The following is a 26,052-nucleotide window of genomic DNA, read 5'->3' on the forward strand; positions in this document are numbered from 1 at the left end:
AACTTCAACCCCAGGAATCCATGTGGTAGGAGAAAACTGATCCCTTTACATACACACGTATTCTGTGGCATGAACACCCCCATCTCCCCCACCACACATGTATTCTGTGGCATGAACACTCCCCATCTCCCCCCACACAAAATAAACGTAATTAAAATTTTTTTAAAGTAAATGCCAAATTCTTTAAAAATAACAACAGAAAACACATAGGACAAGTAAAAAGCAGGGGTCTGCAAGAATAGTCTTCGGATGAACAAATTTAGAATAATTTAAGCATGTACCAAACAGTAAGAGTGAGAACCGTAGCCAGGCATGGTGGCACATGACTTTGATCCCAAAATTTGGGAGGCAGAGGCAGGCGGATCTCTGGGAGTTTGAGGCCAGCCAGGGCTACACAGTGAGACTCTGTCTCCGAAAAACAAACTAATTAATTAATTAATTAATTAATTAATTAAAAACAATAGTTTAAGATTCTGAAGGATGTGTGTTAGTCAGGGTTTTGTCTGTGTGATGAAATATCTAAGCAAAATCCCTTCTGAGGGAAGATTTTGCCTCATGGCCCCAGAGTTCCCAGTTTCCCTCTGATCACAGCGAAGAGAACAGGGTGGAGCAGAACTGTTCACGTCGTGGTGGTCAGGAGTCGGCACTAGCGGGATTTTGTTTTCCGTTTTCGATTTTCCCCATCCATTCTGTCCAGGCCGGCAGCCTGCAGGGTGGTGCTGCCCACATTCAGAGCAGGCCTCCCCTCTCTTAAAATGTCTTCACGAACACACACAGAGGGATGTTCTACTGATCTCCTGGGGGCCTTCAGTCCCATCAAGTTAACTGTCAGGTTTCAGTATCATCATTTCACAGAAGTGACTTGAGCGTCTGGGCTTGTGGTGTCCAAGGTCTTGGGATAAATGGTCCTTGATTCTGAGGGACATGTGCATTCAAATAAAATAATATAGGAAGCTTACTCTATTTAATATAAGTATAGACTCTACACTCCCAACACAAAGATAAGGCTCCTGGTGGGACATCATTAGAATTAAGTAACAAAAAAAAGATTAAAAGTACTTTCTTTTATTAATTTCATAATACTTTAAAAAAAAATCTGAGTCGTATTGAATGCTATCTTAGATGTGTTACCTTAAAAAATAAGTAAACCTGTTGGCTATTACTATATTCTATCAGCAATAAATATCCTAATATTGAATTATTTCATAGCTTTTTTTTTTATTATAAAAGATGGCCAGAGACGTATCAGGCTTTCCAATGTTGAATTATCTTATAACTTTTGATATAAAGCAAAAGATGGATAGAGTTATAATGTGATCTGAAATGAAGCAAACAAACATAGTTCACAATTGTACTGGGTGGTTTTGTGCGTCAACTTGACACAAGCTGGAGTCATCAGAGGAAGGAGCCTCTATGGTGATATTTTATTTGTACTGAAATGTGATTTTATTTGTATGTTAATAAATAAAGTTGCCTGGGGGGTCAGAGCTAATAGCAAGCTAATAGCAAGCCATAGCAGAAGTCAGGCAGTGGTAGCACACGCCCTTAATCCTGATCACATGACAGGCAGATCTCTGTGTGTTCAAGGATACCAGCATGGAGACACACACCTTTAATCTCAATACTAACCATAGAAGACCTGGAGGTCTATATAGATGAGCGGTGACGAAGAGGTCATGTGGTTGGGTTTATAACCAATGAGAAGGCAGAACAGAAAGTCTATAAAAAGACAGATACACAGGAAGTAGCACTCTTGCTGAGGAGGACAGCAGCAGCAGTGAAGGGTAAGGGTTTTAGCTCTTAGCTATTGCTCTGACCTCTTGGGCTTTTAACTCTGCAATCGGCTCTGTGTTTCTTATTTAATAAGACTGTTCATCTACAAGCCTCAGTTGAGGAAATGCCTCCATGAGATGCAGCTGTAGGGCATTTTCTCAATTAGTGATCAACAGGGGAAGGCCCAGCCCATGGTGGGTGGTGCCATCCCTGGCTTCTGGTCCTGGGTTCTATAAGAAGGTGGCCTGAGCAAACCCGGGGAAGCAAGCCAGTAAGCAGCACTCCTCCATGACCTCTGCATCAGCTCCTGCCTCCAGGATCCTGCCCTGTGCTGTGGGATGATCCTTCTGTACACTGTGAATATGTATTGCTCTCACTGGTTGATAATAAAGCTGTTTTAGCCAATGGCAAGGCAGGATAAGATTAGGAGGAACAGTCAAACTAAGGACTCGGAGGAAGAGGGGCGGAGTCGAGAGAGACTCGAGGCAGCTGCCCAAGAAACAAGATGCCAGAGGACCAGTAAAGCCATAGACCACATGGCAATACATAGATTAATAAAAATGGGTTAATTTGGGGCTGGAGAGATGGCTCAGAGGTTAAGAGCACTGACTGCTCTTCCAGAGGTCCTGAGTTCAATTCCCAGCAACCACATGGTGGCTCACAACCATCTATGATGAGATCTGGCGCCCTCTTCTGACCTGCAGTCATACATGCTGTATACATAATAAATAAATAAATCTAAAAAAAAAAAAAAAAAAAAAAATGGGTTAATTTGCCAGGCGGTGGTGGCGCACGCCTTTAATCCCAGCACTCGGGAGGCAGAGGCAGGCGGATCTTTGTGAGTTCGAGGCCAGCCTGGTCTCCAAAGCGAGTTCCAGGAAAGGCGCAAAGCTACACAGAGAAACCCTGTCTCGAAAAAACCAAAAAAAAAAAAAAAAAAAAAAAAAAGGGTTAATTTAAATGTAAGCGCTAATTAATATCATCCTTTGTGTGTTTATTTGAGATCGGGCAGACAAGACAAAAAGCACCTCCTGTGATTACAGCCCTGTTTTGAGTTCCTGTCCTGACTTCCTTCAGTGATGAACAGCAATGCTGACGTGTAAGCCTTCCCTCCCCAACTTGCTCTTTGGTCATGGTGGGTTTCATCACAGCCATAGAAACCCTAAGACAATGTAACATTACATTGTTAATGTAGTGTTATGTTATTGTTAATGTAATGAAATCAGGGCCAATGCCTTAAACAGGTACAGGTGAATATTTATTTTTAATTAAATTTAAATGGAAGCAAAGGAATGAGAATCAGGAGTTCAAGGCCAGCCTCAGCTACATAGCAAGTTCAAGGCCAATCGGTGTCACAGAATCTCCTCTTAAAAAAAAAAAAAAAAAGAAAGGAAGGAGAAAAGGAAGGAAGGAAGCAAGCTACATGGACTGGTTGGGAAGCAGAAATAATCCAAAAACAATTTTAATTAAAAGCTTTGCCGTAAACCAACCTGCTTCTGAAAGGGAACTGCTGTTAATTGGGTTAATAAAGATTACACTTCGTGTGCCTGGGAAACATAAAAGCCAGAGAAACAGAAATGAACCGCGCACCACACTTTAACAACATTTACCTTTCTCATTCTATCTTTGACAAAAGCAGAGGCAACAAATAAAACAGGTTGTGGAGGCTATAATAATCTAATAAACCAATTTACAAGGCAGAATGCACATTATCCCCAATGTCAATAGAAAACAGTGATCAGACGCCAGGCTGCCTGAGGAGGAGTGAACTAGCCCAGGCTGGGAAATAATGACAACATTTAAATTATATAGAGTACATTCTCTGACTATAATGCCTCAAGACAGAAATCAGTAATGAGATTTTAAATTCTAACCTTTTTGTTGTTGTTGTTGTTGTTTTTTCGAGACAGGGTTTCTCTGTGTAGCTTTGCGTCTTTTCCTGGAACTCACTTGGTAGCCCAGGCTGGCCTCGAACTCACAGAGATCTGCCTGGCTCTGCCTCCCGAGTGCTGGGATTAAAGGCATGTGCCACCACTGCCCGGCAAATTCTAACCTTTTTAATGTGTATGGGTGTTTTGCCTGCATGTACATCCGTGTGCCAAATGCAGACCTGGTGCACGGTGAGGCCAGAAGAGAACACTGGATCCCTTGGAACTGGAGATACAGGCAGCTATGAGCTGCCGTGTGTGCTGGGAACTGAGTCTGGGTCCTCTGGAAGAGCAGCCAGTGTTCTGTTAAATCATTTCTCCAGCACCTGAGATGTCAAAGTCTAAATAACCAGAATTTAGCATTTTAACTACAAATGCACGTAAGCATTAAGTTAAATTGCATGTAGGCAAAACATCCAGATTCTAGCAGTAACTTCCTGCAACTGTTTTCTTCATGCACAGCTATATACTTGCACACACAGATTACTAATTGAGTCCTATTGTGCAGGAAAACAATGAAGAAAGTAACATATAAACTGTTATTAACCTTCATGAATTGACAGAGGTGGAAGTTTAGTGAGCCTGCTATTCATGGAAGAGAGGTGATACTCTCACAAACTCATCCCCCCCACCCAGCTTTATCATTGTCATAACCACTGAAACTAAGAAAAAGAACATTTTCGGGTCATGATGGTGTACTCCTTTAATCCCAGCACTCGGCAGGCAGAGGCAGGCGGATCTCTGTGAGTTCAAGACCAGCTACAGCTACATAGTAAGTTCCAGGATAGTCAGGGTTATGTTTCCAAAAAAAAAAAAGAAGAAAGAAAAGAAAGAAAGAAAGAAAAAGAACAACTTGAAGACAGCAAGTACTTTACTCATGAGTAAATACCAGACGTAGGCGTGACAGGTGAAAAACTGAACTAAATCATCCTCTGACTTCGTATTCCAAAGAGGCCAGGGAGTGCGCTTCTGCCTCGCCACACCCATTGCGGCTTCACCCTCTTTCCCCATGGCGCACCCCAGCGCGTTCTGTAACTGGCAGCTAGGCAGCTGGGGATTTGCTCTCTCCTGGTGACAAAGCTGGGCTGTGTGCTGTCGGCTTCCACTCCTGCTGCTAGCTCTCGGTCTCCACTGCTACCAAGGAAACATCCTGCCCTGAGGACCTGAAATTAAGCAGAGGATTGTTGGTTTAGTTGTGACTCATTCTCAGAATTTTCTCCTTCGAAGGTTGAGGCTAGAGGCCTCTATGCTGTGCCTTCAAATGAAACACCGGAGAATGTGTGTATATATATATATGCATATATATATACATATATATATACACACACACACACATGTACATGGAACTGATAAAAATCAAAATAAGATGAATAGGAAAATCCTCCATTGCTAATAGTTGAAGTGTTAGTACTTGGTTGTGTTTTTTTTTTCCTTTATTTTTTGTGTAAACTTCTACAAAGTTTTTTCTTTGTTTATTTTTCAGACAGGGTATCTCTGTGTAGCTCTGGCGGTCCTGAAACTCACCCTGTAGACCAGGCTGGCTTCAAACTCAGAGATCTGCCTGCCTCTGCCTCAAAAGTCTGGGATTAAAGGTGTGCACCACCACTGCCTGGCTCTTCCTACAAAGTTTTAATAAAATAAGGAACAGTTCTAGCTGGACAGTGGTGGCCTTTAATCCTAGCACTTGGAGGCAGGGACAGGCGGATTTCTGTGAGTTAGAGGCCAGCCTGGTCTACAGAGTGAGTTCCAGGACCGCCAGAGCTACACAGAGAAACCCTGTCTCGGAGGTGGTGGGGTGGGGGGGGGAGGAGACTTAAAATTTAAAAGACAAGTTGTTTGAATTATTCCTGCCCTCAGCCTCAATTTCCAGGAACAATTTTTAAGACTTTTATGAGTTCTGTTTTTTCTGGTGACTATAGTGAACAGTTTCCAATTATGTGTCTATGTCTCCCTTACCTCTTAACTAATTTGCATTAACATTTTAAACATTTACATGACATTCCATAATTACGATTAAGTGTTTTGTGCTTTGGCATTGCATTATCCCTGGATGTTTTAACCAAAACATTTTTAGTAGGTCACTGTGTCTATTCTATTTGCTGGAGACTCAGCTAGGGGCTTGCAGGGAAAATGGAATTCTATGTCACAAAGGCCCTTTCCCTCTTCAGAAGAAATGGTCTCAATACCCTTAGTCCCAGAGATGCCTGTGGTGGTTTGAATGAAAATGTCCCCCATAGTCTCGGGCATTTGACACTTGGTCCCCAATGGTGGTCCTGTTTGGGTATGTTTAGAAGGATAGTCTTGTTGGAGGAAGTATGTCCCTGGAGGCAAGCTTTGAGGAATCAAGAACCATAGGCCACTCCCTATTAGCCCTTCTTGTTGTTAGATTTTCTTTTACTCTAGCCCCATGTTGGAACACCAAATTGTTATTGGTCATTTCTACTCTTTTGAGGGGTCTGCCATCCAACTCCCAAATAAATCACACATGGAGGCTTATTCTTTTTTTTTTGGTTTTTCGAGACAGGGTTTCTCTGTGTAGCTTTGCGCCTTTCCTGGAACTCACTCTGTAGCTCAGGCTGGCCTTGAACTCACAGAGATCCGCCTGGCTCTGCCTCCCGAGTGCTGGGATTAAAGGCGTGCGCCACCACCACCCGGCCTTATTCTTAATTATAAAGGCCCGGCCTTGCTTGGCTTGTTTCTTGCCAGTTTTTCGTAACTTTAAATTATCCCTTCTACCTTTTGCCTCTGAGCTTTTCTCTTTCTTTTACTTACGTAAATTTTACGTTCACTCTTACTCTGTGTCTGGCTGTGTGGCTGGGTGGCCCCTAGCGTCCTCCTCTGCTTGTTCTTGTGTTCTTCCTCTTTCTCCTCCCAGATTTCTCCTCCTATTTATTCTCTTTGCCTGCCAGCCCTGCCTATTTCTCTCTCCTGCCGTTCAGCTCTTAATTAGAACCATCAGGTGTTCTAGACAGGCCAAGTACCACAGCTTCACGGAGTTAAACAAAGGCAACATAAACAAAAGTAATACACCTTAAAATAATATTCAACAATACCTTCTGCTTCAGATGTGTAGTTCAGCTTCCAGTTCCAGTGACCATGTCTAGCCACATGCTTCCTAGCTACCTGTCAGGACGGTGACAGACTTATCCTTCTGGCACCATAAGCCCCAAATAAACCCCTCTTTAAATTGCCTTGGCCATGGTGTTTTATCACAGAAAGTGACCAATACAATGGCTTTTCTTGCTCATTTGTTTTTATGGACTTATTCCATATCTGTCATTGTTCTTTTATTAAAAACATAAAATACTAGCTTAATTTAATAGTATTGGTTTGGTGGTGCTGGCTGTTGAACCTGGTATCACATGTGATAGGTGAATAACTAACACTGTACCCCCAGCCCTTGTTTATTTTTTTTAATTGCCCTTTTCCTTTTATAGGAAAAAAAAATCCTCATACAGAGTTGAATTTTTGTGATTCCTCATATCAGGAAATACCTCCCCCATCTCTTCCCACTGGGATGCTAGGCAAGGAATAGAAATCAAGCCTCGGGGTTGGGGTATGGCTCAGCTGGTAGCATGCTTGTCTAGCATACACCAGGGCCTGGCTTCAATCCCCAGCACTGAATAAAATGGTGTGGTAATGCACACATGTAATCCCAGCACTAGGGAGATAGAGATAGGAAGATTTCAAGTTCAAGCCCTTGCTGTATAGTGGATTTGAGGCTATCCTGAGCTACATGAGCTCCTTTCTCAAAAAATTAAAAAACTGTAGAAAATACTTACAAAATCTCCTTAGAAGAGGGTGGGGGAGGGTTGTTGAGAAGAAGGAAAGGCTCAAAAGAGATTCTTTCATTAACTTTGGTTGCCCCTGGGCCCTTGCTCTGGTTATTTATTGTTATTTAACAGTCCTAAACTTGGTGGTCAAAAGCAACACCCATTTTATTATTGCCAATGATTCTATGTGTTTACTGGGTCTGTTGGGCCAGCTTTTAGCTGCGTGTGATGTGGGCTGTGGCTGTGTTCATCTGGGCATGTGGCTGGGCAGGGCCGTCTCAGTCGTTCCTTCCCATGGCTGGCAGGGACAGAGGCTGGCAGCTGGCAGCTCAGCAGGGCTGTTGGCTGGACACGCACTTGGCCTGTCCGTGCGGCTTGTGCTTTTCACAGCATGGCAGCTGAGTTCCCAGTGTCCCCAGAGGAGTAAGCAGAAACTGCCAGACCTCTCTCCCAGGCTGGGTCTGGAGAGCTTGGGCCTCCTTGGGAAGGCTGCATGCCTGCTGTTGGCCATCTCTGTGGTCCTGAAAAGGCTCCTGTATCCTCCAGCATCACGTTCACCCTGGCTCATCTTGCTTTCCTGGCTCTGCTGTACTCTCTCTCGCCCTTTCATTGTCTTGGGTTTTTTGTTTGATTTTTTTTTTTTTTAATTTTGAATCTTTTTATCAATGGAACCTTGAAGAAGGAGAACTATGGTCGTCAGGTAGTGGTGTTCTTTTGGGAAGGCTATGGAATCTTTGGGAGGAAGAACCGTACTGGCGAAAGTGGATCCCTAAGGGTGGGCCTTGAGACTTAATAGTCCTGCCCACGTTCTGTTTACTTTCTGGTTTCTAACACAATGCGACTCCTGCCACGATGCCTTCCCACTATGATATGGTGTGCCCACATAAAATACAAGCCAAAACAAACCCTTCAGTCCTTAAGTTGTTTGCTGTCAGGTATTTTGTTACGGAGTCCAGAAAGTAACTAAGGGCCAGGTGTGGCATGCATGTCTTTAACCGAAGTACTCAGGAGACGGAGGCAGGTAGATCTTTGATCTTGGTGAGATTGAGCCCAGCCATGCAGCCATGGGTATACAATGATACTCTGGTTTTTGTTTTGTTGTCTTTTTTTTTTTCTGTTTGTTTTGGTTTTATTTGGGGTAAGGAAGAGCTAGTACAGCTACTTCTGAAGTAACAACGGGTGTGTCTGCCTCATAGTTTTTGAGATCCAGGTTTAAGACTGGGTGAGTCCACTGCTTTGGTCCTTTGATGAGGATGGCTAATAGCAGTACAGCAGAGAGAGAGAGACAGCATGGATCAGGTCCCACAACCCCCTTCAGTGGTATTCTTTCAGTCTCCTAAAGACCTCCCACTAGACCTCACCCTAGAAGTTCACAGCATCTTCCAAGGCACCATCCTAGGACACCAAGCACTACCCACATGCCAACCATAGCAGGAGTGTATGTTCACTGTCATCATCTAGCTCCAAAGTGTCGGGGTTTTGTGGGTGTGTCCTGGAACTTTTATCTCAGTATATTACTGACCAAGTAGTTTCATACCATGAAATAATACAATTTTTCTGTTTGTTTTTTGAGACAGGGTCACAGTATGTATATTTGGTTGTCCTAGAACTATGTAGACCACACTGGCCCTGAACTCAGAGAGATCCACCTGCCTCTGCCTTCAGAGTGCTAGGATTAAAGGTGTGTATATGCCATCACACCTGGCTTTTATTATTATTATTATTAGTAGTAGTAGTAGTAGTAGTAGTAGTAATTTTTATTGTATGTGTGTCTTAGAGTTTTTATTGCTGTGAAGAGACACCATGACCAGAGCAACTCTTATAAGAAAAATATTTAATTGAGGGGGCTCACTTACAGTTTCAGAGGTTCAGTCCATTATCATCATGATGGGGAGCATGGCGGCATGCAGGCAGCTGTGGCGCTTGAACTGAGCGTCCTACATCTTGCAGGCAACAGGAAGTTGACTGAGACACTGGGCAGTATCCTGAATATAGGAAACCTCAAAACCTGCCCCCATAGTGACACACTTCCTCCAACAAGGTCATACCCACTCCAACAAAGCCATACCTCCTAATAGTGCCACTCCCTGTGAGATTATGGGGGTCATAAACAAACTACATTCAAACTGCTACATTGTACGGATGACCTGTTGCAAACTGTCATGTGGGTGCTGGGAACTGGACCCATCTCTCCAGGCACCCAAAATACTCTCTTGCAGACGTCTTTAAAATCACAGTATTGAGAAGTAATAGACAATAGATACAACAATGATAACTATTTATCCCTATGTTTGACTGAATAAAATATGTGCTGCTGATTTCTATTATAACTCCTCCAATTGATTTAAAAAAAAAAAAAAGACAGGGTCTTAATATGTAGCCCACACTGGCCTCAAACTCATGGAGGTGTGTGCCACTACACCCAACTCTCTCTTTTTATTCAGTGAGGGACCAAGCTCATGGTTGCTGCTGCCAGTTGGAGTGGATATTCCCACATCAGTTAACCTAATCTTGAAATGCTGGAGCTGATGAAATGGTTCAGAGGGTAAAGGAACTTGCCATGAAGCCTGATGTCTCAGTCTACTCCAAGAACCTGCATGTTGGAAGACGAGAACTGACTCTTAACCTATATATTTGCATCGTGGCATGAGGGCAGGACAATACACATACAAACAAACAAACAAATAAATGTATTTTGTTTGTTTGTTTTATTTAAGAAACTGTGAGATATAACCCAGAGACTTGTCCCCTGGGTGGTTCTAGACCTTATCAGTTTGACAATCTCCGTAGGCATCTGTGGGCACGGCATGCACATAATGTACAGATATATAGGCAGGCCAACACTCATACACACAAAATAAATCTTTCTTTAAAAATTTGGTTTTACTGGGCTGGAGAGATGGCTCAGAGGTTAAGAGCACCAACTGCTCTTCCAGAGGCCCTGAGTTCAATTCCCAGCACCCACACAGTAGCTCACAACCATCTGTAATGAGATCTGGCACCCTCTTCTGTATACATAATAAATACATAATTTTTTTTTTTTTTTTTTTTTTTTTTTGGTTTTTCGAGACATGGTTTCTCTGTGTAGCTTTGCGCCTTTCCTGGAACTCACTTGGTAGTCCAGGTTGGCCTCGAACTCACAGAGATCCTCCTGGCTCTGCCTCCCGAGTGCTGGGATTAAAGGCGTGCGCCACCACCGCCCGGCCATAAATCTTTTTTTTTTTAAAAATTGGTTTTACCAAGAAGCCAACTGACAAATATACTGTTGGTTGGTCTTTGGTCTTTTTTAGGGAGCCAGCCACCCAGCTCTCGAATAAATCACGCATGAAGGCTTATTATTACTTATGAATGCCCGGCCTTAGCTTGGCTTAGTTTCTAACCAGCTTTTCTTAACCTAAATTAACCCGTCTATCTTTTGTCTCTAGGCTTTTCCTGTTCTCTAACTTCTGTAAATCTTAGTCTTACTCCGTGGCTTGCTGTGTGGCCCGGTGGCTGGCCCCTGGAGTCCTCTTCCTCTGGCTGCTCCATCTTTGCCCCTCCATCGATTTTCTTCCTCTATATATTCTCTCTGCCTGCCAGCCCCGCCTATCCGCCTTTCTCCTGCCTTGCCATTGGCCGGTTCTTTATTAGACCATCAGGTGTTTCACACAGGCACAGTAACACAGCTTCACAGAGTTAAACAAACGCAACACAAACAAACGGAACACACCTTAAAATATTCGACTACACAAATATTTGGTGATTTTTTTTTAACTTCAATTTACTTAAGATGTGAGGATTTGTGGCATTCTACTCTGCCTCCTCTCTCCCCTCCTCCTCTCTCTGGGCCACGCTTCCTACTCTGCTCCCCATCCTCTCCATCATGAATGGTCACTCCTGTCCAAATTCTCCTTGTATATCAAGAAGTAAGTCTCCTTTCCTTCAACCTTTATACTACGTGTGGTGGTTTGAAAGAAAATGGTCAGCAAAAGGAGAGGCACTATTAGGAGGTGTGGCCTTGTTGGAGGAACTGTGTCACTGTGGGGGCGGGCTTTGAGGTCTCTTTTGCTTCAGCTGACCTCCTGTTGCCTGCAAGACGTAGGACTCTCAGCTACTCCTCCAGCACCACGTCTGCCTGCACACCACCACGCTCCCTGCCATGATAATGGACTGAGCCTCTGAAACTGTAAGTGAACCACTTCAATGTTTTCCTTATGAGAGTTGCCGAGGCCATGGTGTCTCTTCACAGTAATAGAAACCCTAAGACACCATGGGACTGCAGAAAAGTCTCAATAGCTAAGAGCATTCACTACTCTTGTGGAAGACCCTGGTTCAGTTCCCAGCCCCCACGTTGGGTTGCTCACAGCTGCTTGTACCACCAGTAACTGCCCCAGGGAGATCTGACCCCTCTGGCCTTCATGAGAAACACACACACACACACACACACACACACACACACACACACACACACACAACTAAACGTAAATCTTTTAAATAATAAAACAAAAAACTCTCACAGTCACTAAGCCTGGAGCTGGGGATGAGGTGGGGGTAGGGAACTCAGAACTCAGTTTCTGCCTGTCCAATCTGCTTAACCAAACAAAGGCTTCAGTCACAGGTGAATTCAGGTGCTTAAATGACGTCATCAAGATTGTATTTCCCACTCTTCCTCTCAGGTTTGTCTCTGTTGCTCTTTGCCTGTTCACCCCGGTCATATAAATAGCCCATGATTCATGCTTAGAGAGTTAGACCCTCCCCAGCTTTCCCAGTGTGTCACACAGCAAATCTCTTGGAAGAAATGTGATTGGACTTGCTTGGGACAATGCCCGGTTGCACTGTGTAAACATGGCTGGGTTGGCATGATTGGATGGGGCGGATTGTGCAGCCGGTCCCATGGGGATCATTCAGGATCTGGGAAGGCCAACTCTCTGGTGCAAAGAGGGAGGCTTTGTTGAGGAGACAAAGGCCACAGCTGCCCACACCTCACACTCTTTGGGATGGAAATGTGCCCTGGCAGTATCCCTGCCCTCCTCTGGCTCATCCTGCCTCTGGTTGAGGGTTAGTTGAAGGACCTTTACACTTCAAATATCTATCAGGATGGGAATGCTGTGAAAAGACGAGACTGGCTTGTGGCCTGGCTTTTCGTATCTTTTCCCCCTTAGTGATTAGCAAGGAGCAACAGTTACAAGTTACTTCATGAAAAGCCTTCGGCTTGTTTTCATTTTGCTTGCCTGTGAGCCACGGCGGCGGAAACTGAAAAGCCAGTGAGAGTAAATAAGAATAGGGGGGAAAGACTAAAGGGAAAATTACCTCATAAATCCCAGGCTTTCCAAATGAAATCATGGCTGCTGGGCTCGGTGAATTACAACAGAACAGGGCAAGTGGATGTGTAAAAGTGCTCAGTCAACTGGGTAACGACTGGTACTGGGGCCAGGGGAATGCTGGGTAACCGAGTGGTGCCGGGGCCAGGGGAATGCTGGGTAACCGAGTGGTGCCGGGGCCAGGGGAATGCTGGGTAGCCGAGTGGTGCCGGGGCCAGGGGAATGCTGGGTAACCGAGCGGTGCCGGGGTCAGGGGAATGCTGGGTAACCGAGCGGTGCCGGGGTCAGGGGAATGCTGGGTAACCGAGTGGTGCCGGGGCCAGGGGAATGCTGGGTAGCCGAGTGGTGCCGGGGTCAGGGGAATGCTGGGTAACCGAGTGGTGCCGGGGCCAGGGGAATGCTGGGTAGCCGAGTGGTGCCGGGGTCAGGGGAATGCTGGGTAGCCGAGTGGTGCCGGGGCCAGGGGAATGCTGGGTAGCCGAGTGGTGCCGGGGTCAGGGGAATGCTGGGTAGCCGAGTGGTGCCGGGGTCAGGGGAATGCTGGGTAGCCGAGTGGTGCCGGGGTCAGGGGAATGCTGGGTAGCCGAGTGGTGCCGGGGTCAGGGGAATGCCTCGCTTTGGAGCTATTCACAGGAAGCAAAGTGACTGAGCGCTGGGGGTCTGCCAGTCAGTGCTGAGTACTAAGCACAATCATGAGTACTTCGACAGAGTCGGCTTAAAATCTGATTTTGTGTTGCCTCGATCTTTTATTTCCTCCACACACTCCATTCTTTATTGTAAGTGGTGATTTTTAAAGGTTCTACTTCCTTTATTTCCATTTGAAAAGGATGTAAAGGTCTGGGGATGTGGCTCAGTTGGTGGAGCGCTTGCCTTGTTTGCACGGAGGCCCGGGGTTCCATCCCCAGCACGCATAAACCAGGCAACCGTGGGACATACCTAGAAGTGGAAGCAGGAGGCTCAGAAGTCCGAGGAGGCTAGAAAGATGGCTCAGCAGTTGGGAGCAAGTACTGCTCTTGCAGAGGATTCAAGTTCAGTTCCCAGCACCCATATCAGGAGGTTCACAACTGTCTGTAACTCCAGCTCCAGAAGATCTGATTCCTTTGGCTTCCTCCGATACCCATTCTCACATGCACATACCCACACAGAGACACATAAACATAATTAAAATAATCTTTTAAATGTCTTTTTATAAAGAAATTCAAGTTCATCCTTGGTTATATAGTGGGTTTAAAGCCAGCCTGCCTGGGACCCATGGTCTAAAAATAATAAATAAAAAATACAAAATAAAGTTCTGTTAGGTTGCATACACTTACGTTACATATAATATCTTGAATCCTTCTAAAAACCCTGAGGTATGATTGTCTTCAATTTAAGAACACTGACTGCTCTTCCAGAGGACCCAGGTTCGAGCCCCAGTACCCACATGGCAGCTCTCAGCAGTTTGCCTCCAGTCCCAGAAAGGAGATTTAAAAGAATTAAAGATCAGTCCAGGAAAGATTAAGGTGTCTCAAAGAGACATCTTGTTGGAGAATATTATAACATGTATTACATTTGTTTATGCTGTGGAACATTTGTTTAATGATGCAGAGATGTGTTGCATTCTTTTATGCTGCATTTGTTTAAGTCTATGAAGCTGTGCTACTGTGCCCGAGTAAAACACCTGATGGTCTAATAAAGAGCTGAATGGCCAATAGCGAGGCAGGAGAGACAAATAGGTGGGGTGGCCAGGCAGAGAGAATAAATAGAAGGAGAAATCTGGGAGGAGGAGAAGGAGAAACAAGAGAGATCAAGGAATAAGAAAAGAAAGGGCCAGCCACCCAGCCACCCAGCCAGCCACGGAGTAAGAGTGAAAGTAAGATTATAGAAGTAAGACAAGGAAAAAGCCCAGAGGCAAAAGGTAGATAGGATGATTTAAGTTAAGAAAAGCTGGCAAGAAACAAGCCAAGCTAAGTCTGGGTATTAATAATTAAGAATAAACCTTCAGCCAGGCGGTGGTGGCACATGCCTTTAATCCCAGCACTTGGGAGGCAGAGGCAGGTTCGAAGAGTTCGAAGCCAGCCCGGGCTACAGAGCGAGTTCCAGGACAGGCTCCAAAGCTACACAGAAACCCTGTCTCAAAAAACCAAAAAAAAAAAAAAAAAAGAATAAACCTTCATGTGTGATTTATTGGGGAGCTGGGTGGCAGGCCCCCCAAAGGAGCCAAAAAGAGCAAAAAACAAACAAACAAACAAAAAAAACCTACAGTAACACTTGTATTCATTCACTGAAGCATTTCTCACCACACCACAAATACAGAAAACATCCTGTGTTCGTGTCATAGGTGAATGGACAAAAGTGTGCTACCCACATGCAACAGAGAACTGTTCAACACTTGGAAGTCCTGGTGACGTGAGTGAACCTGTCCGTGGAGGAAGCCAGGGTCAGAAGTGATGCATGGTTTCATTTATATGTGGACAACAGCAGAGTGGAACTCGTAATGGGGAATTAAATGGTGGTTTCCAGGGCCTGGAGTTTGGTGAAGTGGGGAGATGCAGGTCAAGAGGTGTAAGCTTTCAGATGTTGTGGGGTATTTGTATAGTGTGTGAAGATGGATTGCTGAGATTGGGGTAATAAAGAGCTGAACGTCCAATAGCTAGGCAGGAGAGAATAGGTGGGACTTCCGGGGAGAGAGAGACGACTCTGGGAAGAGGAGAGGTGGGGAGACGCCATCAAGACGTAAGGGAAACAGGACAGGCAGTATGGAGATGAGGTATCGAGCCACACGGCAGAACGCAGATTAAAAAATACGGGTTAAAGTATAAGAGCTAGTTGGAAACAAACGTAGGCTAAAGGCCAAGCTTTCACAATTAGTAATGAGTCTCCGTGTCATTATTTGCAGGCTGGTAGTCCCGGCGAGAAAGTACTACTACATTCAGTTATGAAATGAATCGATTCTGGAGATCCAACGTGTAGCACCATGAATAGCACACAATGGGAAGGCGCTAAGAGAGTCCATCTGAAATGTTCTTGATTTGCTAGGAGAGTAAATCTTTTTTATAAAGATTATTTTATTTTAAAATATTTATTTTATCTGCGTGTGCACGCAGTCGCACGCGCATGTCTTTACGTCTGTGTATGTGTCCGGAATAGGGTGTCAGATCCCCTGGAGCTAGAGTTACAGATGATTGTGAGCCACCAAACATGGGCCCTGAGAACAGAACATGGGTCCTCTGACAGAGTAGCAAGTGCTCTTAACCCTTCATCAGTGTCTCCAGTCACGGTTATTTTTAATTATTTGAATCTGTGTATCTGTGAATGTGAACATGTTAAGTACAGGTGCCCTCGGAGCCCCAGTCCTGGGGTTGGAGTTAGAGGGAGACATGAGCTATAAGGCATAGAAATTGTTGCGCCATCTGCTAAAGTGAACCTTTATTTTTTCTTTTCTTTTCTTTTTTTTTTTTTTTTTTTTTTTTTTTTTGAGATAGGATCTCTCTACATAGCCCTAGATGTCCTGGAACTCAAGATGTAGACGAAATTGGCCTTAAATTTACAGCGCTCTGCCTGCCCCTGCCTTGAGTGCTAGGATTAAAGGCTTGCTCCACCACACCCAGAGAGTAAATCAGTGTACACAAAGACACACACACAGTTGGAAACAATGTCAGATGACGGCTATGTTAATTGGCATAATTTCATGATGTATGTGTATATCAAAACATTATACACCTTAAATACACACACATTTTAGTTGTCAAGTTCAGCTCAATTAACATGGGGTGAGTCTAAACCTAGTGGGGGAGCCCATCTAGGAGGGCAAATCTCCCGTTTTCCCCGCTATGATGTCATCTCACTCAAGGCTTTTATTTATACCTAATCTTTTGCCTTCCCTGGGTAAGTGCCTCGTGTGCCATTTCTCAGTTTGACACAGCTTATCTTTGTCCACTCCTGGTTCATATCAGCATCTCTGGCTTGTCCTAGATCAGGTAGCTACGCCTGTCCTGACTGATCACCTGTGGTGGAGGCAGGAGGGCGGAGTTCCCTCAATGGTGTGAGTATTCATAAAGGTGACCAGCCTAGCCTTGAACATAGGCACTCCCAAATGCACAATTTTTATTCTATTAATAGCTGGCAGCCGCTGACATTTTAATCACAGGCGGAGTTGGAGAGGAATAATCCAGAGTTGAAAGGAGGCATCGGCTAAGTGGTAGCAGGACCTAACTTGAAACATGAAATAACCACCAAGGGTTGAGTTTTCAGTTCCCCTGTAAGCAGCCTGAGGTGGCCTGGGGAAAATGGTTCACTGCTTTCTCGGCTGAGAAAAGCCAAGACAACCAGGCACATTTAGAGGATCAACTCTTTTTGTTCATTCTCTGTTCGTAAAAGTGTCCGAGCCATCAAGGATGTGTCTACCATAAAAGTCACCAAAGTCCTGACAGATGTCACTTACAGAAACAGTGTGAGCCATGTACCCCAGGCCAAGGGGGGCTGGTCACAGAGCCAGTGGACCAAAATGAATGCTGTTTTTTTTTTAATTACATTTATTTCTGACTCACTGTGTCTACGACTCTGTGTGTGTGTGTGTGTGTGTGTGTGTGTGTGTGTGTGTGTGTGTGAGCGTGCATGCGCCACGGCACCATGGTGCATGTATGAAGGTCAGAGGACAATTTGCCTTCATACATGACAATTTGGTTTTCTCTTCCCACCGTCTGAGTCGTGGGAATTGAACTTAGGCCGTGAGGCTTGGCAGCAGTCACCTTCACTCTCTGAGCCATCTACTTCGCTGGCCCAAAAGCTGAACTTTTACTTTATATGCTTAAAATACAAAGTAATGCTGAACTTGAGGATGTAGACACTGATGCTCTGGATGATGGGCATCTCCAGAGGAACAAAAGCTGCAGCCATGTGGTGATGAGAGAGCTGTGTCAGGCTAACCCTCCCACAGGCTCGGAGATGATCCTCACTGCAAAACAAGGAACACATTGTCTCTGAAACAGAAGAGGAGACTACACAGAAAAAGAAAAAAAAAAAGATATCCCAGAAGACACCGAGGAGACAAAAACTTATGGCATGGGAATGTATTCAGCACAAAATAAATGCAAATAAACATGAAAAAGGGAGTTATGTTTTCAAAAGATTTTCATAACATGAGACGGGGCTAAAATACACCAAGTGGAAACAAAGGCATGTGTGATAAAATGTCTTCATACATAACGCAGTAAGTGAACTCATCGTGCATTTTAAGTAGGCAGAGGACAATGTCAAGCTAAAAGGAGGAAAGGAGAGGGAATTTGAGAAGCTGGAAAGCAAAAAAAAAAAAAAAGAAAGAAAGAAAAAAGAAAAGAAAGAAAGCATAAGTTTCCCCACACTGGTACCAGAGGAGGCAGCAAGATCTCAGGATGAGTACATTACAGGCTCTTGTGTTCTGGGGAAGAAAAACTTTTGGTAGCAGAGTTAGCATCCTTTGTTGGGTTTTTACAGGGCTAGTTTGTGACTCTGATGCCCTTGCGAGTAGCTTTATTTTCTGAGAACATTTCCCCTATTGGCCCGAATCCTGGGCTAGCCATTTAGCTCACAAAGCAGCCCCTGTTTAGATAGTGAGACAGTTCCTCCGCGTTCGCCGCAAAAGCTCTGAAACTTGGCACAGAGAAAGCAAACGCTGGACTGGGTGTGGTTGCCTCCCTGCAGCAAAAAGACACCAAACAGGTTCAACCTGAAATCGCCCGCAACCTTGCCCGTCGCTCACTCCCAAGTCCTGAGATCATTCGACCGGAGCGCCAGCTCTCCACATCTAAGCCTGAAGTAGAGACTGATGTTCTGGGGTCTACAGCTTACGAATGAGCTCCAGGACACAGGACCTCCTCTGTTTGTCTCTGACTCACACCCACGTGTGTTTCGGTGCTTGGAGGAAGGTTTTTTGTGGATTAGGAAGAAATAAACTGGTTAGATGAAACCAGGGAGAAAACATTGGGTGCGTGGGTGGGGCGGGGGCGGGGGTAGATCACAAGCTTCATATATCAACAAAGCAGTCGAATGCACACACACGCTTTGTGACTGACTGTTCAGTGATATCATTGTTTATAAAATAATTTCCTGTATTCCTCTGTCCCTATCTAGTGAAGGCAAGGGAAACTCCAGAGAAAGCCACGCTGGTGGCATGGAGTCTAGAAACAGATTAGAAGAATGTGAATAAAAAACAAAGATGTTTGGCTGGAGAGATGGCTCAGTGGGTAAGAGTATGTACTGCCCTTGCAAAGGACTTGAGTTCAAATCCCAGCACCCGCGCCAGGTGGCCCACAACCCGCAGTAACCCTGGCTCCAGAGAATCAGACACCAGCTTCTGGCTGCCCCAGTGTGGTGGTTTAAACAGACTCACGTGTTTGAATGCTTGGCCCATTGGGAGTGACTCTGTTAGGAGGTGTGGCCTTGTGGACTAGGTGTGGCCTTGTTGAAGGACACTTATCACTGTGGGAAAGGTCTTTGAGGTCCCAGATGCTCAAGCTAGGTCTAGTGTGGCATTCAGCTCCTGCTGCCTGCAGATCAAGATGTAGATCTCGAGTGTCGAGCACCGATCTCCGAGAACCCTAGCTGGGGTAGGGGCTGCGGGTGGCGGCGCAGTCTCCGTAGGCGCTATGAGTTTGGCTGGGGGCCGGGCCCCTAGAGAAGACCGCTGGGAACCGGCTTTCTGGGCTCCTGGAAGCAGAGGAGGAAGATGAATTCTACCAGACAACTTACGGGGGTTTCACAGAGGAGTCTGGAGATGATGAGTACCAGGGAGACCAGTCTGACACAGAGGATGAGGTAGTCTCCGACTTCGACATTGATGAAGGGGATGAGCCATCCAGTGACGGAGAAGCGGAAGAGCCAAGAAGGAAGCCCAGAGTCATCACCAAAGCCTATAAGGAGCCTCTAAAGAGCTTGAAGCCTCGAAAGGTCAGCACCCCAGCAAGTAGCTCTCAGAAGGCCCGGGAGGAGAAGGCACTGCTGCCCTCCCGGAGCTCCAGGATGACGGCTCTGACAGTCGAAAGTCTATGCGTCAATCTACAGCTGAGCACACTCGACAAACTTTCCTTCGGGTTCAAGAGAGGCAAGGACAGTCCCGGAGGCAAAAGGGTCCCCACTGTGATCGACCACTGACCCAGGACGAGCTGCTCAGGGAGGCCAAGGTCACAGAAGAGCTCAACTTAACGTTCTCTGGAGACCTATGAAAGGCTTGAAGCAGACAAAAAGAAGCAGGTTCACAAGAAGCGGAAGTGCCCTGGGCGGATAATCACCTACCACTCTGTGACAGTCCCGCTTGTTGGGGAACCTGGTCCCAAGGAGGAGAACGTGGATGTAGAAGGACTTGATCCTGCTCCTACAGCTTCTGCATTGACTCCACATGCTGGGACTGGACCTGCAGTCCCTCCTGCTCACTGCTCACGTACCTTCATCACATTTAGTGATGATGCAACATTTGAAGAGTGGTTCCCCCAAGGGCGACCCCCCAAGGTCCCTGTTCGGGAGGTTGGCCCAGTGACCCATCGTCCAGCTTTGTACCGGGACCCTGTTACAGACATACCCCTATGCCACCGCTCGAGCCTTCAAGATCACTCGTGAGGCCTACAAGAAGTACATCACTGCCCATGGACTGCCGCCCACTGCCTCAGCCCTAGGCCCTGGTCCCCCATCCCCGGAGCTACTCCCTGGCTCTGGGCCCCCGAGCCTTGCGTCAGAAGATTGTCATCAAATACTTGTTCTTAGGCGGCGGTGGCGCAGGCCTTTAATCCCAGCACTTGGGAGGCAGAGGCAGGTGGATCTCTGTGAGTTCGAGGCCAGCCGGGTCTACAGAGTGAGTTCCAGGAAAAGAAACGTGTTTCCTCTGCTGACCCGGGCTCGGTTCTGCTCTTCCCTTTGTCCCAGCAGATCTTGGGTGTGTTTTTTCTTTCCAACTTTCCTCCCCTGTTCATGGTTTGGTTTTGTTGTCATTTTTTAATGCTAATAAAATGGTAAAATCCTTTAAAAAAAAAAGGATTTTTTTAAAAAAAAGTAGCTCTCTCAGCTCCTTCTCCACTCATGTCTGCCTGCACGCCGCCATGTTTGCTGCCATGACGATAATGGACTAAATCTCTGAAATTTAATTGTAGGCCAGCCCCAATTCAATATTTTCCTTTATAAGAGTTGCCAAGAGCGTGGTGGCGCACGCCTTTAATTCCAGCACTTGGGAGGTAGAGACAGGCTGATCTCTGTGAGTTGGAGGCCAGCCTGGTCTACAGAGCGAGTTCCAGGACAGCCAGAGTTATTAGACAGAGAAACCCTGTCTCGAAAAAACAAAAAGCTAACAACAACAACAACAACAAACAGAGTTGTCGTGGTCATGGTGTCTCTTCACAGCCATAGAATCCCTAACTAAGACACTCAGACACCTGCACTCACATGCACATACACAGACACACCTATACAAAAATAAATAAAATACCAAAAAAAAAAAAAAAGAAAAAAAAAAGAAAAAGAAAAACCTATGCAAGTGTTTTGTAGAAATGCAATAGTGACCGGTAAGCATGAGTTTCCTTGAAGAAACAGGAGAAATGGGAAGAGAATGGCCATAGGGTGACCCCAGGGTACAGTTGTGAAGCACAAAGTTTTGCATCAAGTCTTCAGAGCAGAATCCTCAGCCCATGACACCCCTGGGTGACATCATCCAAAGGGGTTGGATTCCACATTCCTATTGCCCCTCTCCAGCCTAGCCTTTGGTGCCCTCAGCTGTGCTGGACTTCCCTAAGTGTGGTGGTCTCTGGGCTCCTAGCTGATCGGAGAGGACCCTGTCCTTCCCCTGAGTCCCACTTCTGCTGTGGTATAGAGGGGAAAACTGTAGACCTCCGCTTCCCGCCTGCTCTTACAGGCTGTTCACACTTCTAAGGGTAGTCACTCATTTTTCTTGTTGAAACCAATTGATAACAAAGTTTTCCAGTCTTGCAAATAAATAAATAGAAGGGAAAAAAAAACAACAAACACTCATAGGCACACCATGAAATGAACACTGTTGCAGGCTCATTTTACAAATGAAGAAACTGAGGCACCGAACCATTAACTCTTCTGGCCAAGATTGTCACTGATACTGTCATGCATGATAAAGTAAGGAAATGCGAGCACTCCTGGGTCCAGCTGTTCCAGTTTTCATACAGACACATCCAGCTGTAGCGCTCACTTAGGACTGTGATAGCTTCGTGTGTCACAGGGTGCCGAGAGTAGGTGTGTAAGGGTGCTTCTGGGGAGATTAGCATTTCAACAGTGCAGGTGGTAAAGCCGATTGCTCTCTCCAGGGCAGCTGGGGATCAGCCTGGCCCTTTAGGGCCTGAAGGCCACAAAAGGTGTAAGGAGGAGGAGTCTGTTTTCCCCTTTTGCTTTCTGCTCGCCTGATGATGTGGGGGCCTCCGCTCCTTGGGCCCTCAGACTGGGATTAACGTCTCTGGCTGTTTCCCGCCCTCCCTTACCTTGCTCCCATTTCTCTGAAATGCACAATTTGCAAGAGGATAACTTGTGTGTGTGTGCGTGTGTGTGTGTGTGTGTGTGTGTGTGTGCGCGCGCACGCATGCACACACACACACACACACACACACGCTCAGGGTGGGGGCGTGGGAGGAGGGTCCGTTTTTTTCTTCTACCATGTCGGTTCTGGGACAGAACCCAGGATGTCAGGCCAGCACCCTTACCCACTGAACCATCTTGCCTGCCCTCTGATCACTTTCTTTCTCTTTCCCCCCTTTTGAGTCCATCCACTCACCCTACATAGGACGGTACTGCTCATACTGAGGGGCCTTCCCACCCTCAGTTCATTTCTCTGGTGTGCCTCACCAGTCTCCTGGGAAGTTTATAATTCAAATTGGTAAAATTAACTATCCTACCATCTATGCATTCAACTCATCCACTGTGGGTTTGAAAGTATTTGGGGGGCGGGGGCTGGAGAGATGGCTCCTCGCTTAAGAGCACATACCGCTCTTCCTTCCGGAGGACCTGAGCTCAATTCCCAGCACTCACATCAGGTGGCTCACAACCACCTGTAACTCCAGGTCCAGGGGCATCTGACTCCTCTGGTCTCTGGGGGCACCTGCACTCACATACACAGACACATCCTTAAGATAATAATAATAATAATATATTTTTTAAAGTATTTGAAGTCAGATGTTACCTACGCTTTTTATCCTTGCGCTCAGGGACTAAAGCAGGAAGATGATGCGTTTGAGGCTGCCCTGAGCTGCGTAACAGTTCAAGTTCTACTCTCTCTCCAGAAACAAGCAACGAACTTATTAAAAAATAGTGGTACATGGCCTAGAGCAGTGGTTCTCAACCTTCCTAATGCTGCAACCCTTTAACACAGTTCTTTATGTCGTGGTGACCCCCAACCACAAAATTATTTTCATTGCTACTTTATAACTGTAAGTTTGCTACTGTTACAAATCATAATGTAAATATCTGATATGTGACCCCTTCCAAGGGTCATGGCCCACAGGTTGAGAACCAATGGTCTGGAGTGATGATTTGGTGGTTAAGAGCATGGGTTGCTCTTACAGAAGACCCTGGTTTTGCCGGGCGGTGGTGGTGCACGCCTGTAATCCCAGCACTCGAGAGGCAGAGGCAGGTGGATCTCTGTGAGTTCAAGGCCAGCCTGGTCTACAGAGCTAGTACAGGACAGGCACCAAAACTACAGAGAAACCCTGTCTCGAAAAACCAAAAAAAAAAAAAAAAAAAGAAGATCCTGGTTTGATTCACAGTACCCACACGGCAGCTCACACCAATCTGTAACTCCAGTTCCAGGGAATTCAATGTCCTTTTCTGGCCTCTGTGGACACCAGGCATGTACAAGATGCACACACATACATCCGCATGCATAAAATAAAAATAACGATCTTTAAAAAAGAGTAAAATAATGTTACATTGTCCCTGCTATGTACTATGTAGTTAGGCCTATTTATATAGCATTTACTTGTGTTATATATTACAACATATAATATAGAAGTGATTTAATGTATACAGAACCACATAGGAAATACACAAATAATAAGCCATTTTGTTTTGGAACTTGAGCATCTTCAGGTTTGGGTGTGGGTGTGTGGGTCCTGGAATCGAGGCCCTGCAAGAAGACCCAAGGGTAACTTTATATCCTCTTGGCTTTATTTCTCCAGGAAAAAAAATCTAATATCCAAATCTTTCCAGGTGTCTCGCAAAGCTTTGACATCCTGGGAGCAAAAAGATATTATGAATGACTTGGTATTAGAAAAGAATCCTTTCAGAGACCAATTGGATGGCTCAGAGGGCAAGTAAGGTCACTTGCCACTGATCCTAACAACTTGAGTTTGGTTCTCAGGACTCATATTGTGAAAAGTAGAAAACCAGCTCCCCCAATTGCCTAAGCACTGTGTGGTACATGTACACCCTGACCCCAGCCGTACGTTAAAAAAATCTTTTAGCCCTTGTATTCGTTACTTTCCTATCCCTGTGATCAAACACCGTGACCAAGGCAACTTATGGGAGGATTTCTTTGAGCTTCCAGGGGAGTAAGAGTCCATCACCACCACCATCATGGAGGGCAAGCCTGGAGACAAGCAGGAATGGCAGTTGGGGCAGCAAGCCGAGAGCTCTCTGGGAACAGCCAGAGCCTCTGAAACCTCCAAGCCCACCCCAAGTGATGTGCTTCCTCCTCACAAGGCCACATGTCATAACTCTCCATCTTGAGACCAAGTTGATGAGTTGGATCCCCAGTCATTCCTCCAATGATACAGTGGGCTAATCAAACCGAATTAATAAATCCAGGTTTAATAAACAGAGCAATGCAACTCCTGGGTGACTCTTGGGGGAGGTAGGAGGGAGAGCACGAAGTAGAGGCAGGTCTGGTGACCAGGTCTTAAATAGCCTATAGGCATGGTCTTGAGCAGCCCTGGGGGAGGAGCTGACCCTTGGCAGGCTTTCTTTGGGGAGAGAGAGAAAGGTGGGGCCCAGGTAGGGCTTCCACCTAAACATCCCAGACTACTTGGGTCTATAATGCGATAGGACTTCCACCTAAATACAAGTATTAAAATGTCTGAAACTATGGGAAATCTCTCTTTCAAACCATCACAGCTCCCAACTGGCTTCTATTAATATCCACAGATACATAACAAAATACTCTCACAATTTGCACATCAGAAGAATGTCGTAGAACAAGCTAAGATATTTGGCGTTACAGCAGTGCACATTTACAGAGTTCAAAACATTTAAAGATTTATGTTTTATTTGTGTGTGTGTGTGTGTGTGTGTGTGTGTGTGTGTGTGTGTGTGTGCTGATACCAGAAGAAGCCAGAAGACAGAACTTATTCCCTTGAAGCTGGAGTTACAGGTGGTTGTGAGTCACCTGATGTGGGTGCTGCAAGAGTAGTGTGGTGATTTGAAAGGAAATGGCCCCAAAGGGAGTGGCACTACTGTTGGGGGATATTCGATCACACTGTGAACCCTGAGTTTGCATTTTCATTAATTAAATAAAATTAACCTTGGGTCAGGAGGCTGTGTTAGCCACTAGTTGACAGAAAGTAATCATAGAGCCTCAGAAGGCCTCCGGGAGAGGTAGAGAGGCACCGGGAGTAGTGGGGTGTGGTTTGGAGTGACACAGATTTTTCTGGTTTGGCAAAGTGGAAGTACAGGTCTTCCGTGGATGCCAGCAAGGAGAAAGGACTAGCTAGTTGCTACTCAGCCTCTCTGAGCTACAGGTTTTCACCCCAGCCTTTGAATCTTGAGTCTCATTCACAATTAGAACGACAGAGATTTAGTTAAAGCTACCTTTAGCAGCAAAAACAGGGCCAGGGCCTGTGGGAGCAGAATTCTTGCTATGCTGCAACCTGGTTGACCAGACCACTGCTAGAAGCAGGCTGGGAACTATGGAACTGCAGTTGCTGGCTGAGATAGCAGTAGATGAAGGTGCAGCCACTGTGCTGATGTTAAAACAATACACTATGAGGAGGCGTGGCCTTGTTGGAGTAGATGAGGTCTTGTTGAAGGAAGTGTGTTGCTGTGTGGGTGGGCTTTGAGGTCTCATATATGCGCAAGTCATGCCCAGTGTTTCAGACCAGTTCCTGTCACCTGCAAATCAAGATGCAGGACTCTCAGCTCCTTCTCCAGCACCATGTCTGCATACACACCACCATGTTGCTCCATGATGATAATGGACTGAACCTCTGAAAACGTAAGCCACCCCAATGAAATGTTTTCTTTATAAGAGTTGCCGTGGTCATGGTGTCTCTTCACAGCAACAGAAACCCTAACTGAGACAAGCGGCAAGTACTCTTAACCACTGAG

The 26,052-nt window shown here is 45.7% G+C and overlaps 1 pseudogene; it reads left to right on the top strand.

Moving 5' to 3' along the window:
* Nucleotides 1-19,379: 19,379 nt before the first annotated feature.
* Nucleotides 19,380-20,422, top strand: LOC128117358 (vacuolar protein sorting-associated protein 72 homolog; annotated as a pseudogene).
* The last annotated feature ends 5,630 nt before the right edge of the window (nucleotides 20,423-26,052 follow it).

This window comes from Peromyscus californicus, unplaced genomic scaffold (assembly GCF_007827085.1).
Source record: "Peromyscus californicus insignis strain IS unplaced genomic scaffold, ASM782708v3 Scaffold_21__1_contigs__length_65335640, whole genome shotgun sequence".
Lineage (NCBI taxonomy): Eukaryota > Metazoa > Chordata > Mammalia > Rodentia > Cricetidae > Peromyscus > Peromyscus californicus.